The sequence below is a fragment of the Eulemur rufifrons genome, chromosome 9, assembly GCF_041146395.1.
Source record: "Eulemur rufifrons isolate Redbay chromosome 9, OSU_ERuf_1, whole genome shotgun sequence".
NCBI classification, from domain to species: Eukaryota; Metazoa; Chordata; class Mammalia; order Primates; family Lemuridae; genus Eulemur; species Eulemur rufifrons.
Window position 1 is genome coordinate 16,038,686 of NC_090991.1, and position 14,158 is coordinate 16,052,843.

The window sequence follows — 14,158 nt, forward strand, 5'->3', positions numbered from 1 at the left end:
GAAGACCAACTGACCAGGTGATTCTGCCAGGTACATCTTGCTCTGTAGGCACATCTCCTCACCTCCAGGCCTTAGTTTCCTCATCTGGAAAAGGGAGCTAATAATGCCAACTTCATAGGGTCCTTGTGAGAATTAAACGAGGCAGCACGTATAAAGTACCTCTACCACCATGCGCGGTACATAGAAGGCAACCTTCTTAAATGACAGTCTCAGTCAGTGACCAGGCATTCAGCACAGCTCCGGGGCCAGTGTGCAAATCCTGGCAGCATGACTGAGAAAGCTACTCTGCCCAAGGGCCTCACTCTAAGTGCTGTGGTGTGTGGATAGATAAATGCATGCAAAGCACTTGGAAGGGCCTGGCCAAGGGCACACCCAATCAATGAAAACTATAAAATTCTTACTCTGACACTTGTTAGGATTATTCATTCTCAGCATCTCCCTCATTTATGCGTCCCATTCAAGATGGCAAAGCACTAGATACCTGAGTGTAGTAATGACTTAGAAGCACATTAACACAAATAATCATCAGGACCTTCAGCGATGACACCATGAAACGGACTCACGGACGCTTAACTGAGACGGTGTGTATGATGTGTATGATGATTGGCTAAGAGACTATACCTGCTCACTTTCCTAACCATTACAGACAGACAGAACGGGTTACCCAGGCAGTTAACTGATTTTTACAGTTTTATACAATCAGTTCTCCATATCCATGGGTTCCACATCTGTAGATTCAACTGACCTCAAATCAAAAATATTAGGTAATGGCCAGGCGCGGTAGCTCACGCCTGTAATCCTAGCACTCTGGGAGGCCGAGGCGGGTGGATCGCTTGAGGTCAGGAGTTCGAGACCAGCCTGCGCAAGAGCAAGACCTCGTCTCTACTAAAAATAGAAAGAAATTATCTGGCCAACTAAAAATATATGTAGAAAAATTAGCCGGGCATGGTGGCGCATGCTTGTAGTCCCAGCTACTCGGGAGGCTGAAGCAGTAGGATCGCTTAAGCCCAGGAGTTTGAGGTTGCTGTAAGCTAGGCTGACGCCACGGCACTCACTCTAGCCCGGGCAACAGAGTGAGACTCTTGTCTCAAAAAAAAAAAAAAAGAAAGAAAGAAAAGAAAAAATATTAGGTAATAAAAAAAAAAACAGCAATAAAAAACAATACAAGCTGAGTACGGTGATGTGTGCCCATAGTCCCAGCTACCTGGGAGGCTGAGGCAGGAGGATCGCATGAGCCCAGGAGTTTGAGGTTACAGTGAGCTGTGATCATGTCACCGCACTCCAGCCTGGGCAACAGAGAGATCTTGTATCTAAAGAAAAGAAAAAAAAGAAAAAACAATATTTGCAGCATGCAAAACCTGCCTATACTGAAGGTCAACTTTCCTGCGTGCAGGTCCCACAGGGCTGACTGAGGGACTTGAATACGTTCCGATTTTGGTATATGCAGAGGTCCAGGAACCAGTAACAACTACTTACATAGCATTTACATTGTGTTAAGCAATCTAGAGATGATTTCAAGTATATGGGAGGATATGCACAGGTTATATACAAATATGCCATTTTACATAAGGGATTTGAGCATCCTAGAATTTTGGTATTGGGGGGGAGGGGTCTTGGAACCAATCCCCTGTGGGTATGTAACTATATAGAGCCAGGCACGGTGCTCTCTGCTGGGAACATAACAGTGAACAAGTAGACTGGAAATATGTATTTTTAAAAGCTCCCCAGGTGGCCCTGATTATCAACCAGGGTTGAAAAATCACCACTTGATGTTTCACTGGAAGGACCATTCCCTGCCTCCCTGCATTCCCTAAATAATCCACACCTCAGGACAGGAGGAACCATCAAGAGCAGAGAGCAGCCTCCTCTTCTTTCTACTGTCCTCCTGGGCTAGGGCCCAGCCCCCTTCCTCAATCTGGAAAGGGGCAGCCTGGCGAGCTTGCGGACTCTGGCTGGAGGGCCTGGGGCTGGTGTGGGTGGACAGTGTCCATCCTTCAGCACCAGCGTCAGGCTGGGCACCTTGTGATAACAGCCATTTGGCCAGCAGCTTCTGGGGGGCTAAGAGATTCAACAACCAGGAGTAATTTGCCCCAGGTACTGGTCCTGCTTGGAGGCAAAACAATTAGTAGGCTGACAACAGCCTGAAGCTTGAGAAATCATTTTTTTAAAAAAAGAAAAGAAAAAAAAAAGTGGCTTAAAAGAAGCCCTTTAACTCCGAAGGCAGTTCCATCCACCTTACAAATTCAATGCCCTCTGAATACACATCCATCTGTCACAGCAGGGAATCTTTTAACTAGCAAAAGAGCAAGAGAAGGAATTCAGATCAACATCAGGGACTGTAGCAATAAAGCCGGTGCCGGTTCACTCCTTTCCCCTGGAGGCAGGAAAAGAATCAAGGAAGAATTTCAGAATCTTTTTATACAATTAAAGAAAGGGATCCGGTGGGGGATGGGAGGGGGTGCAGAGATGAATAAGTTTAAGGTTTGCTATTTTAAGCTCAAAATACATCATGATGAGAAAGGCCTAGAAGGTTTGATTTTATTTTTAAGATCTTATCCAAGACAGAAACTATATCTGGTGTTGGGGGCGGGGTGCAAACGGTCAGGCTAGCAGAAGTCTTTTCACCTCCCCATCCAATCCTCAAAAGCAAAACCAGAGTTTGGCACAGGCTTCCAGAATTTTACAGGCTTGAATTATGGCTTCAAAATAATTCAGATTCCACTACAACAAAGCTCAGAGAACGCCACTAAGTAGAAATGAGGCAGACTACAAAGCAAATTCAGTGAATTACCCAAGAATTGTACCCTAGGTGGTAGCAGGAGAAAGAACCAGACGACATGGTAAAGAATTTGGCACAAAAGGACCAGCAAATTACCCACCAGACCAGTAAAGACAGCTCTACATGAAATATACATTATTTCCCAAAACTACTTTCGAGTCCATTATTGTCAACTATTACTTTCTAGAAGTCTAACTTCCACAAGGTCCAATCCCTGATCATGCATGAAACAAAAGCAAACAAAAATGAGTAGAATCCTGGTACAGTGCATTATAAAAAGCATTTCCCTGAGAGAACCAAAGTCCTTAAAATAAATACATACATAGATATATATATATATATATATACACACACATACACACACACATACACACACATATGTAACAGTGAGCTCTGTGTGGAGGCTCAAGCCTGTAATCCCAGGAGACTGAGCGGGAAGCACTGCCTGAGGCCAGGAGTTCAAGACCAATTTTGGGCAACATAGCCAGACCCAATCTCTGAAAAAAAAAAAATAAAAAATTAGCCAGGCCTGGTGGCTTGCACCTGTAGTTCCAGCTATGCAGGAAGACCCCTTGAGCCCAGGACTTTGAGGCTGCAGCGAGCTATGATCATGCCACTGCATTCCAGCCTGGGTGACAGAGTGAGACATATCTCAAAAAAAAAAAAAAAAAAAAAAAGAAGAAGAAGAAAAACCTATCAGTTGGCTTCTTGGCAATTTCAAGGTCTCCACCTGTCAATCTCTGAGCCTGAGGGCCGAGTTTGGGCTGGTTTAACCATTTCTTCGGAACACTACTACATTTTGACATAGGTCCTCGGATTTTGTTTTCTTAAACCACTGAGATAAGCGTATGTATGCTAATATATGTTATTCACACACATATATGTTTGTAAAGTGTATCTCCTCCGGCCAAAAGCCTCTTTACCTCCTTTAAGAGTTAAGAACTTATTTACATCATTAGAACTTTCTACCAAAGTTGGAGGTAAGTGTTGTAACTGCAGCACTGAAGGACTAGACTGCAATTTTTACTGCCTGTTCTATGTTGAGATGCTCACAGTCTTTTTTTTTTTTTTTTGCAGACGTGTGGTTAAAGCCAGAGTCTTTTTCAATCAATACATTTTTTAAACGGGAGTTAGGGGGTGTCTGTCAGCTGTGGGGAAACAAACCTCCTGCTACAGGCGCTCTCTGGCAGAGGCTGGCAAGCCCCACTTCCATGTATGGAAGTGAACGAAAGCAGTAAAACCTCAGGCATGAGTCTGGGCAGGGCCGGGGGTGGGGGCCGGCATTCCTCACGGCACAGCCAGCCCACACCCTTCGCTGGGGGGTCCTGTGGATTCTTTCATGGGATGGCCACAAGGGCAGAAAGGATGGGAAGCAGGAAAACAATAGGCACAACATAGTCACTAGACAGAAGGTGCCCAGGAAGCGGAGCCCCATCCACCGGAGAGTGCACACACAGGCTGAGCCCTGACAACCAGTGCCACACAGCTCACGCACGCGCTGACCTCAGTGCACTGGAATGCAGCATTCTCCACAATTTGCCATCCATCACCACTGCTCCCTCAAGGCCAGAACTATTAAAGAATGGTAGATTTTTTTTTTTTTCTTTCTTGGTGTTTTGAGAAGCTCATGACAGTTACCCACTTCTTGCCAGGGCAAGGCTGGGGGTTGCAAAAAAGTTTAGTTCCAGCTGTGGGGGCTGGAGTCAGACAGATCAGGGATGGAGCCCCCGCAAGTACCACTGACTACGCAACATCAAGTAAGTCACTTCATGGCCCTGGCCTCAGTATTCACATCTGTTAAATGGGGATAATAAAAGCAGGTGCCCCATAGGGCTGTTGTATGAAGCCTATAGTGCTATGCCTGGCACAAAGTAAATGGTGTATGATGTTAAATATTATTATTAACAATAATAAGGCTGGACGCAGTGGCTTGTGCCTGTAATCCTAGTACTCTGGGAGACTGAGGCAGGAGGATCCCTTGGGGTCAGGAGTTACAGATCAGCCTGAGCAACAGCAAGATCCCCGTCTCTACCCTAGTGCACACCTGTAGTCCCAGCTACTCAGGAGGCTGAGGCAGGAGGATCACTTGAGCCCAGGAGTCTGAGACTGCAGTGAGCTATGTTGACGCCACTGCACTCTAGCTGGGGTGACAGAGTGAGACTCTGTCTTGAGAAAAAACAAAAAAAAAACAATAATAAAGGACAGATATTGCTTAAGAAAGATTTATACTACCTTTCTTAAATTGACAAACCCAGGTAATACTTTTCAAACTTGTCTTATATTTCATATTCACACCATTGCTCCCTCCAAGCTGAAGTACCTTCCCTTGGCCTCTGTGACCCCCACTCCTGCCTCTCTCTGTCCCTTTGCTGTCCTGTCCCCAGGTCCCTGCTGACATTCCCCAGGACTCTCTCTCTCTCCACACACTCTCTGAGACTCAGTCCCTCTCACAGTTCTCTTTGCTGACGATCTTTCTCGGGTATAGATCCACCTCTCTGCAGAGTTTTACTCAAGCAATTGCTTTTACTTTCCCTAGCCTCTGCCACAAACCAGCACCCACCCCCCAGGTTGGTGTCACTAGCTACACACCTTAATGCCACTAACTACTTCCCCTGGCTCACCCTCCAAAGCCAGGACACAGCCATCGATTGTATATCTTAGTACTTCTCCCATTCATCCCCTCCTTCCCACCCCCATCACCGCTGCCCTGGGGTAGGCCTTCACCCTCTCAGCTTTCCCCTCTGGTCCAGTGCTGTCCAACAGAAAGATATTCAATTAGAAAATTGTTTAGTAGCCACATTAAAACTTAGAAACAGGTAAATCATATTCGTTTTAGTAACATCTTTTATGTAGCCCAATATACCCAAGTTTATCACTTCAACATGAATTGATATAAAAAATTATTAAGAAGCAATTTTGCATTCTTTTTTTCGTACTATACCTTCCTTATTTGGCATACACATAATAGCAAATCTCAGTTAGGACCAGCCACATTTTAAAGCACTCAACAACTACATGTGGCTGGTAGCTACTACACTGGACAGTGTGGCTCTAGTCTCTCTTCCTCGAAGCCACTGTCCACAACTACCATGGTTATCTATTGAATTGGATTCAGGAATGTCCCCACTGAGAACCCATCAGAGGCCCCCACCAGGACACAGTCCAAGCCCTTCATTTCTCCCCCTCAACTTGCCTATCCAGCCTCAAACCACCACCCACTCCTGCCTCTCACGCCAGGCTCCAGCAGTGAGGAGCCATAAAACACAGATTATTAGTTTGTTTTAAACATACATGTTTATGTAGATATACAAATAACAAGTATATATCTGCTTAGAACAACGCTTGAAAAGATAGGCACTAGAATGTAAATAATCATGATCTCTAATTATTAGAATCTGAATGATTTCAAGTATTTTTCTTTTTGCAAATCTGTATTTTTTAAGCTTTTTAAATAACCAAACGATTAAAAAGGAGGGGGAATCAAGGCACTTGCTGGAGGAGTAGGCCCTAAAGCCAAGCAATAAATTGGAGAGGTTCTGCACATGTAGCGTAGTATTTTGGGAAATTGGGATCCTCATCATTCACATATTCCATGTTTGTAAATTTGCCAACTTGCTAAAATTTTCTTATAGCCCTAAAATCAACACTTGCAACACCTTTGTGGTCGTTCAGATGTCAGCAGAGGAGTGAAAAATCTGTGTCACTCAATGCACAGGTTCCCAGCTGAGGCTGAACAAGGCAACAAACACTCTGCCTTCTTCTTTTAGCCCTCACATTGCAAATGTCCTTTCACAATCTATTTAGTGCCACAATTATCACATTTTTGTGGCTTTTTTGGTGATTTTGCTGTTTAAAATTGTCCCCAAGCATAGTAATGAAGTGCTATCTAGTGTTCCTAAACGCAAGAAGGCTATAAGTGCCTTAGAAAATACGTGTGTTAGGTAAGTTTTGTTCAGGCATGAGTTATAGAGCTATTGGCCATGAGCTCCATGTTAACGAATTAACTATATATATTAAATAAGGTGTCTTTAAACAGAAACACACATAAAACAAGGTTATGTATTGATCAGTTGATGACAATGCTGTGATCAGAGGCTTGCAGGAACCTAACTCTGTATTTCTAGTAGGAGCGATGCTTCGGTATTTGGTAATTTAGTGTTTGTGGCAACTTTATAGAACACAATTACTGCGAATAACAAGAACTGACTGTAGCTTGGTTTTACAGATTGTAACATGTGGGTGACCACAAGAAAAACGGGAAAGAAGAAAACTGGTGCAACTGGGGAGTCATACTGAGCACAGATCTGCCGCTGACAGAGAAAGGGAGAAAAACCGAGCGCCAGGGCCCTGCCACCGAAAGCTGCCGAGAACAGCACACCTCGAGACACAGACCGACTAAAGGGCTCGCTCTAGGGGCTGGCAGGTCAGGGTGAAAGTCCAGCACCAGACCCTGAGCTAATTACTTAACCTTTGGGTTTAGAGTCTTCATGCACAAATGGGGGCAATAAATCGTACCTGCTTCATGGATTGCTATGAAGATCCAATGAGATAATACATGAAAAGCACTGAACAAGGCAGTCCCTGGAGTCTAGTAAGAGCTCAATAAACAGAAACATTTACTGATGATGATGGTATGGAACACTAGCTCAGGGAATGTCTGAGCAGCTCCCTCAAGTCCAAAAGAAGGGACAGACCCCCCACCCCTCACACCATAAGCAGAACAAGTGACCTGCAATGCAGCACACCATGCCCTCCCCCACGCCCCTGAATACCATCTCTAATGAATGCGAGAAAGGAACCAACATTTTTGTAATTTTCTCCCACTCCATAGTAAACCTGTCAGAACTCTCCAGCCAGGTGTAACCTTACTAACCCATGTCAAGCTCAAACTGTACTGTAATGAGTTGTACTTATCAGTCTGCGGAGAATTCACACTCGCCTGGTACCCACCTTGAAGATCCCACTGTGGGGGGAGGTGACGGTGCACCACACATGGTCACATGGCTCCACCCCAAGTCTCCTCTGCAAATCTCAACTCCAAGGAGACCTGTGCTGGGTTTCATAAAAGGCATTTAAAAGCACGCCAAGATGATTCATGAATAAGAACTGGCTTTAGAACCGATTCCCACTCCTAAGTTTCAGAACATCTAAATTCTCCCTCTAGGAAAGTAGCAGGTCTGATCCAGTAGCCCCCCTTCCACACTCCGGGGGCTCAGGCCATGTACGTGTCCAGGGCTGTCCTGCACCAACTTTGTTTTTCTCTTACTCCAGCATATTCTATCTCCCTGCTCAGGTTGGAATGACCCCCCTCAAAGCAACAGGGCCAATTCCCACGACCCTAGGTCCCAGGGCCGAGTGCCAAGGGCTCAGGTCGTGGCTGTCCCTCAACACGGGAAGGGTGCTAACTGCCTGGACAGGCCAGGAGGCCTCCCCTCCTTCTCCGATGGCCAACAGGAAAAAATACCGTGGCCGCCGAGTCATCTGAATGGAATTCCTCTTGACCAGTTATAAGCCCCATCAGCCTAGACTCACAAAGTGAAGCACCTGGCTCTTTTTAAATTCCTTTTTTACATTTCACATATTTCAGCCCTGGTAATCCCCTTCTTAAGAGCGCTGAGCTGTTGTTCAGTTAGGTAACATGTTTGTTTTTTCAGCCATGAGTTACAGCCACTTGAGGCTTTCCACATAGGAGGTCTGATCGGCGTCCCGGGCCTGACCCCGGCCCTTCCACAGGAAAACGGCTCTGCTCTCAGGGACAGGCTCCTGGGACCGGGAAAATGGTCCTGCTTTTTAGAGGCCAGGATATATAAATTACATGGGAAAAACAAGACTATGGCATTTCCCTCTTTTCAGCATGCTTATCTCTTCCATGAGCAAAATTTGGCAGTGTCTTACAGACGCTGGTTAGACTTTTTCAAAAGGCTACCGGGACAACTGCCAAGAAATACCACTGGCCCAGCAAGGGCAAGACCTAGAACCTAGGGGCTGCTCCGCCATGTGGCCACTGGGGCCTCAGTTTCCTCATCTGTAAAGGAAAAGGGTTGCCATATAATAATCCCCAACATCCTCTCCAGTGTAGCATTCAGTGACCACATTGCCCAATATTATGTAATAAGGGCATTTGTTTAATTATGATGATATCACAAATATACTAATACCAAAGAGTCTGTGCCTATGTTTAACTCTGAGACTCACCTTTATGCTTGGAATTCTGTTCTTCTTTTCACCTAAATCCTACCAACCCCTCAAATCTCAGTCCAAACCATTCGTTCTTTCAATAAATACTTGTGCCAAGTATTTATTCATAAGAGGTACCAAATGTGTAAAGTATGAAGGACACAATGATGAACAGCACAGAGTCCCTGGCCTCAAGAAACTTTCCAGTCTAATGGAACAGAACGGTAGTCACCGACCAATTACTATGTGCCCAGCGCTATGCTAAGAGCTTTTTATAGTAGTCATCATCTCAAACCTCCATAGAAACTGAGGTAGGTACTACTATCATTCCCAGGTTACAGATGGGGAAACTGAGGTTCAGAAAGATTAAAGCAATTTACCCAAGGTCTCACAGCGGGAAAGATGGACGTGATCCAGGTCACCCATAAGAAGGGCTGGCCTCTCAGTTCTCAGAGCTCTGCTGGCAACCCCATCCCTGCTAGAACCAATACAGCAGCCATCATCCATTAGAGACTCTAAATTTATATATATATTTTATCTGTATCTATATCTATATCATGCCTTGTCTCCCCAGCTAAATTATAATTGCCTTTGAGAGCAGGGACTGTGTCATTTATTTCTCTGCATCCTGACACTCCCTGGGGCAAATGAGATGCTCAGAGAACATGTGACCCACGGAGGCTCAGCAGGGCCAACACAAAGCAATGAAAAGTGCAAACTTGATTTTTGTAATATGAAGACATACTTTAAAAAAAAGAACAATAGCTTACAAATTATGAGCACATACTAAGTAAAAAAATCCAGTTTGGGAGCTTCTTAGTCCTTGTCACTACTCCCCCTCCCCCAATACTGTATGGTATTGGAAAATGCCTGGAGGAATTTCCTTTCCTTTATTTTACAAACAGAAGCCATGAACCCAAAGCAACTTCTTTATGCTCTAAGGAAGCTTTTAGAAAATGCATTTCTGCAACCTGGCCCAGCATAAGGTTCTTCGTTGGAGTTTGGCCTCCTTGGTACAAGCAGCATCTGTTTCTTATCCTGTGGCATGTCTGGAATCCAGACCTTCCCTCTCATTCCAAGCCCAAACCAGAGAGAGGCAACTGGCACCTTGCAAACAGACCCCTGCAGTCTGCCCCTCGGAGTCTTCCCGCACACACGAAATCACACCTCCAAATCAGCGTCGCCTAAAATGTGTTTTCTTGAGGATCTGCCACAGCAACTTTTGTTTCCCTCAAGAAACATAAAAATGTCGCCCCTGAGGACCGGTAGCCTCTCTTACTCACCAGTTGCCAAACATGCATCATCTCTCTCCATCCCATACTTACTTTCTCCTCGGCGGGGTCAAATGAACTTCCTCCTTCTCCACTTTCCCCTTCATTCCCACGGGGTTATTTATATCTGGAGTATCTTTCTTTCTTAATCCAATTGGACTACCCTCCCCTCATTTGAAAAGGTCACTTTCTAGTTCTTCCCAGAAAACTTTCTTGGAGTAGGTGGCTACAAGCTGGTCCTTTCCCCTGGGTTCCTCCGCTCAGTAAGACACGATGACAGGCAAAGTTACTCATCTTCTGAAAACACTGAACTGCTAACTATATCAAAAGGGGGGAACCCTCCACTGAAACAAAGCCTTCAAAAACTAGATGCAAGCTCTTTCAGGACAGAGCCCCATCATTTTCTTCACATAGATTTATGTTTTCATTACAGGAACGATTACATTCATTACAGCTGAAAATCAGAGATCCACCATCCACAGACGCCACTACCCTGACACAACAATAAGTGATTTGAGGTATTTACTTCAATCTTTCTTCATATCTATCTGTTTAATACCATGCTGTAATCATGGTATAATATAAGATCTTGTTTTTTGAATACAACATCTAAGTATAGCTCTATTTTCCAGCAAAGACCATTAACTCCATTTGTAATAGCTGTTCAACATGATTCTGAGTATTGTAATATTATAATTTACTTAACCATTCCATGATTGTTGAATACTGAGGGCATTTCCAATGTCTCACTAGTACATACAGCTTTAAGAACACCTTCATGAAGGTAAGGCACAGCCTAGCTTTGTTCTGACCTATAGGATGTACATTGAATCTGCATTTGGGACTAATTCAGAAAATACTCTCACTTCTAAACTAACACTAACGCCCTTTCCATTCTTAAATCAAGTTCCCTGTTAAGGTTCACTGAATCTCTGAAAAGTTTGCATTTCATAATTTCTATTATCTATTTATCTATTTAATAAACATTACCATGGCAACCCTTTGATCTTTCATCAGCGACCTGCCTACATGAACCTGCAACCAAATGACTTGTAAGCTTTCTCAGCTACCTCGTATAGAAGAGATTAAGGAATATTCAGGAGAAAGTGGAAGAGTTGTGTGTAATATTAGGTAAGAAGCCTTTTGATGTAGTATCTGTACATTTTTCACAATGCAACAGATGCATTCCTAAGACACTATAGGAGAGTTTTTCTAAGTGGAAGAAATCACATGTTGAACTCTCCTGAGCTCACAATCTAAAACAATTAGGTATATTGCCTGATAAAATGAAGATCCTTACAAAATGAAAATAATAGTCCCTTAATTTATCTATTGCATAACTTTGGATTTTAGGGGTGGTGGATTTTCGAAAAATGCAGTACACTTTAGCAAGTAAAAAATCTATATTAAATACAAGTTGCCTAATACTAGTCACCACAAAAGGCACAGCACAATACAAACGCCCGGCATGGGGAACGCTTTTGTCCCTGTATAGATCTGAATACTCTTGGAAAGGAAGACTGACAGCCTCAGAGAATGAAGCTCTTAATTTATCCAAATGGCAGGGCCCAGCAGTGGGAATTTCACAGACACCGTCTTCTCATTGCTTTGCGTCAGCCCCAGAGGGGGCCCCTCTCGGGGGACAGGGGAAATGGCTTTCAAAGGTCTCCCTGGCCTGCAGTACTCAGGGAGCACGTCAGCCTGAGCCATTCTCCTTCTAAGGATAGTGGTGGTTTGGGGGCTTCTGTTCCTTGTCTCTGTGTTGGGTTCATCACCAAGGCAGACATCATACAAAGTTATCGCAGGTCTACGCAATGACACTTTTAGTCTTTACCCACCTGAGACAGGCAGCACCTGTTAGGGCAGGAATATGAGCAAGACTCATTAAAAAGGCTTGGTTAAAAAAAGAAAAGTAAGGGTATCCGGGCACACGTACACATACACACACACACACACACACACACACATACACACACGCTTGTAGATGGGCAAAATACCTCTGGAGACACATACAAGAAGCTGATCACAGTGGCTGCTTTGGAGGAGGGAAGGTATGGCCAACAGTGAGAGTCAGACTTTTCCCTGCACGCCTTTTATTTTATCTGAATGTTTTTAACATACTGCCCTTCCACAAAATAAAAATTAATTTAAAATACTAAATCTATTTGTGTAACAAAATATTTAAGCACATACATTTCTATATGCAGTATATGCATATTCTTTTTCTGGAAGAATATACAAGACACTACTAATGGTTGTTATCTTTGGAAAGGATTATTGTTACAATTAAAAAATGAAATGCTGCCTTTCTCTTGCAGATGAAAAAAAGTTTATACATGGAGAAAATATATTAAGGATATGCTGAGTTAAAGGAATATAAATGGCATTTTAATGTAAACAGCACGACAACCCTAATTTGTGCTGCATATATAGAGAAACAAATCCTCCTCTCCTTGTGAAGGCAAACCATGTTTCATTTTAGGGATCTGTATATACCTATTAACCACTGGCTCTGTGGCAGAAAAGACTCTCATGATCTCAGAAAAAAGGTCACTGAGCCTTCACAGGAAAGAAGTGCTGGGAAACCACAGTGTTCCACTACCATCTCTGCAAATTAACACTTTCCATAAATCCAAATACATTCAACTGGTATTAAGTAGTATTTTATTCTTAAGAACATTTGTAAAAGCTTAAAACAATGCACTTAAGGGTCAAAGCCAGGGACCGTCTGCAAATTTAGGAACCTGATTTCCCCCCAGGACAGTACTTAAGGTATTTAATTTCAATTCATTCTTACGCCTAACATTTGAAATATCAGAATTCTTGGGTGTCAGAGTGCAGTAAGTATAACAGATTAGTGTGTAATCTTAAATGGGCAAAGACACTTGGGTAAGAAAACAAGTCCATTTCAAAATAAAGTAAATTTTTCAAAATAAATGGACTGATCCATCCAAAAAAAAGTCACATAATAAGAAAAACAAATCTACCCGCACAAGGACACTGGAATGCTTTGTAGCTAGTCACTGTCTATCGCTAATTTTGAAACAAAATGCCACACTTAATTAGCCAGCGGGATTCTCATCCTGTGTGTGATGGGGGAAATGGCATTAAGAAAAAGACTCCCTCAGGCTCTATTAGCGCCCTAATGAGCCAGTGGGGACAGAGGGGTGTTGGGCAGGAGACAAAGCCACGCAGACTTCACAAAGTGTAAGATCGGGGCCCCCTGAAAAATGGGGTGCTCTCAAGTACACACTATCAGGTGTATCTGGACACAGCTATTCCTACAGGATCCTCTGCAGGAAACAAATGTGCCAACGCTCCACGCATGCCCAGCTGATAGAGCAACTCTCGAGTTACATTTGAGAGGGAGAAAATGTGCCATAAGCTCACTTAACCATTGTCCGTGATTTCATGACCAGCAACTAACAGATGGATGGAGTATCCATTTTCAAAAGGGCAAAAAGGGGGAGATTCTGCAAACTACAGACTGGTGAACTTGACATCAACCCTTAAACAGATCCTATAGCTTATTTTAAACACACTTAGGAAAAGAAGTGATTGGTGAGAAGCAAGTATGTGTTCACCAAACACAAGTCATTTCAGACGATCTTTCTTCGAAAAGGAAACCGTAAACATCTGTTATAGCAAGCTATCTGTTAAGGTCTCCTACAATAAACATGCTAACCAAATGGAGGCGTATGGGCTGAATAATAATACAATTAGGCAGATTTGGAATTGGTTGGATTTGAAGTTAGTTGAACAACTGACTAACAGACTGCTAAGAGCCTGGAAGAGGTCTCTACTGGTGTGCCCAGGGACTCCATCCCCAGACTTAGTCTAGTCAATGCCTTTATCAACTGTCTGGAGAAAGGTCTGGAAGGGATCACGTAATTCAAAGCTAGGAAGCAGCTCTGATTATTGTGGATGATCA

General features: G+C 43.6%; 1 protein-coding gene across 1 annotated transcript in view; it reads right to left on the reverse strand.

Moving 5' to 3' along the window:
* The window catches only part of NXN (nucleoredoxin), a 144,060-nt gene that overhangs the window by 117,833 nt on the left and 12,069 nt on the right, over positions 1-14,158 (reverse strand). The window lies entirely within an intron of this gene.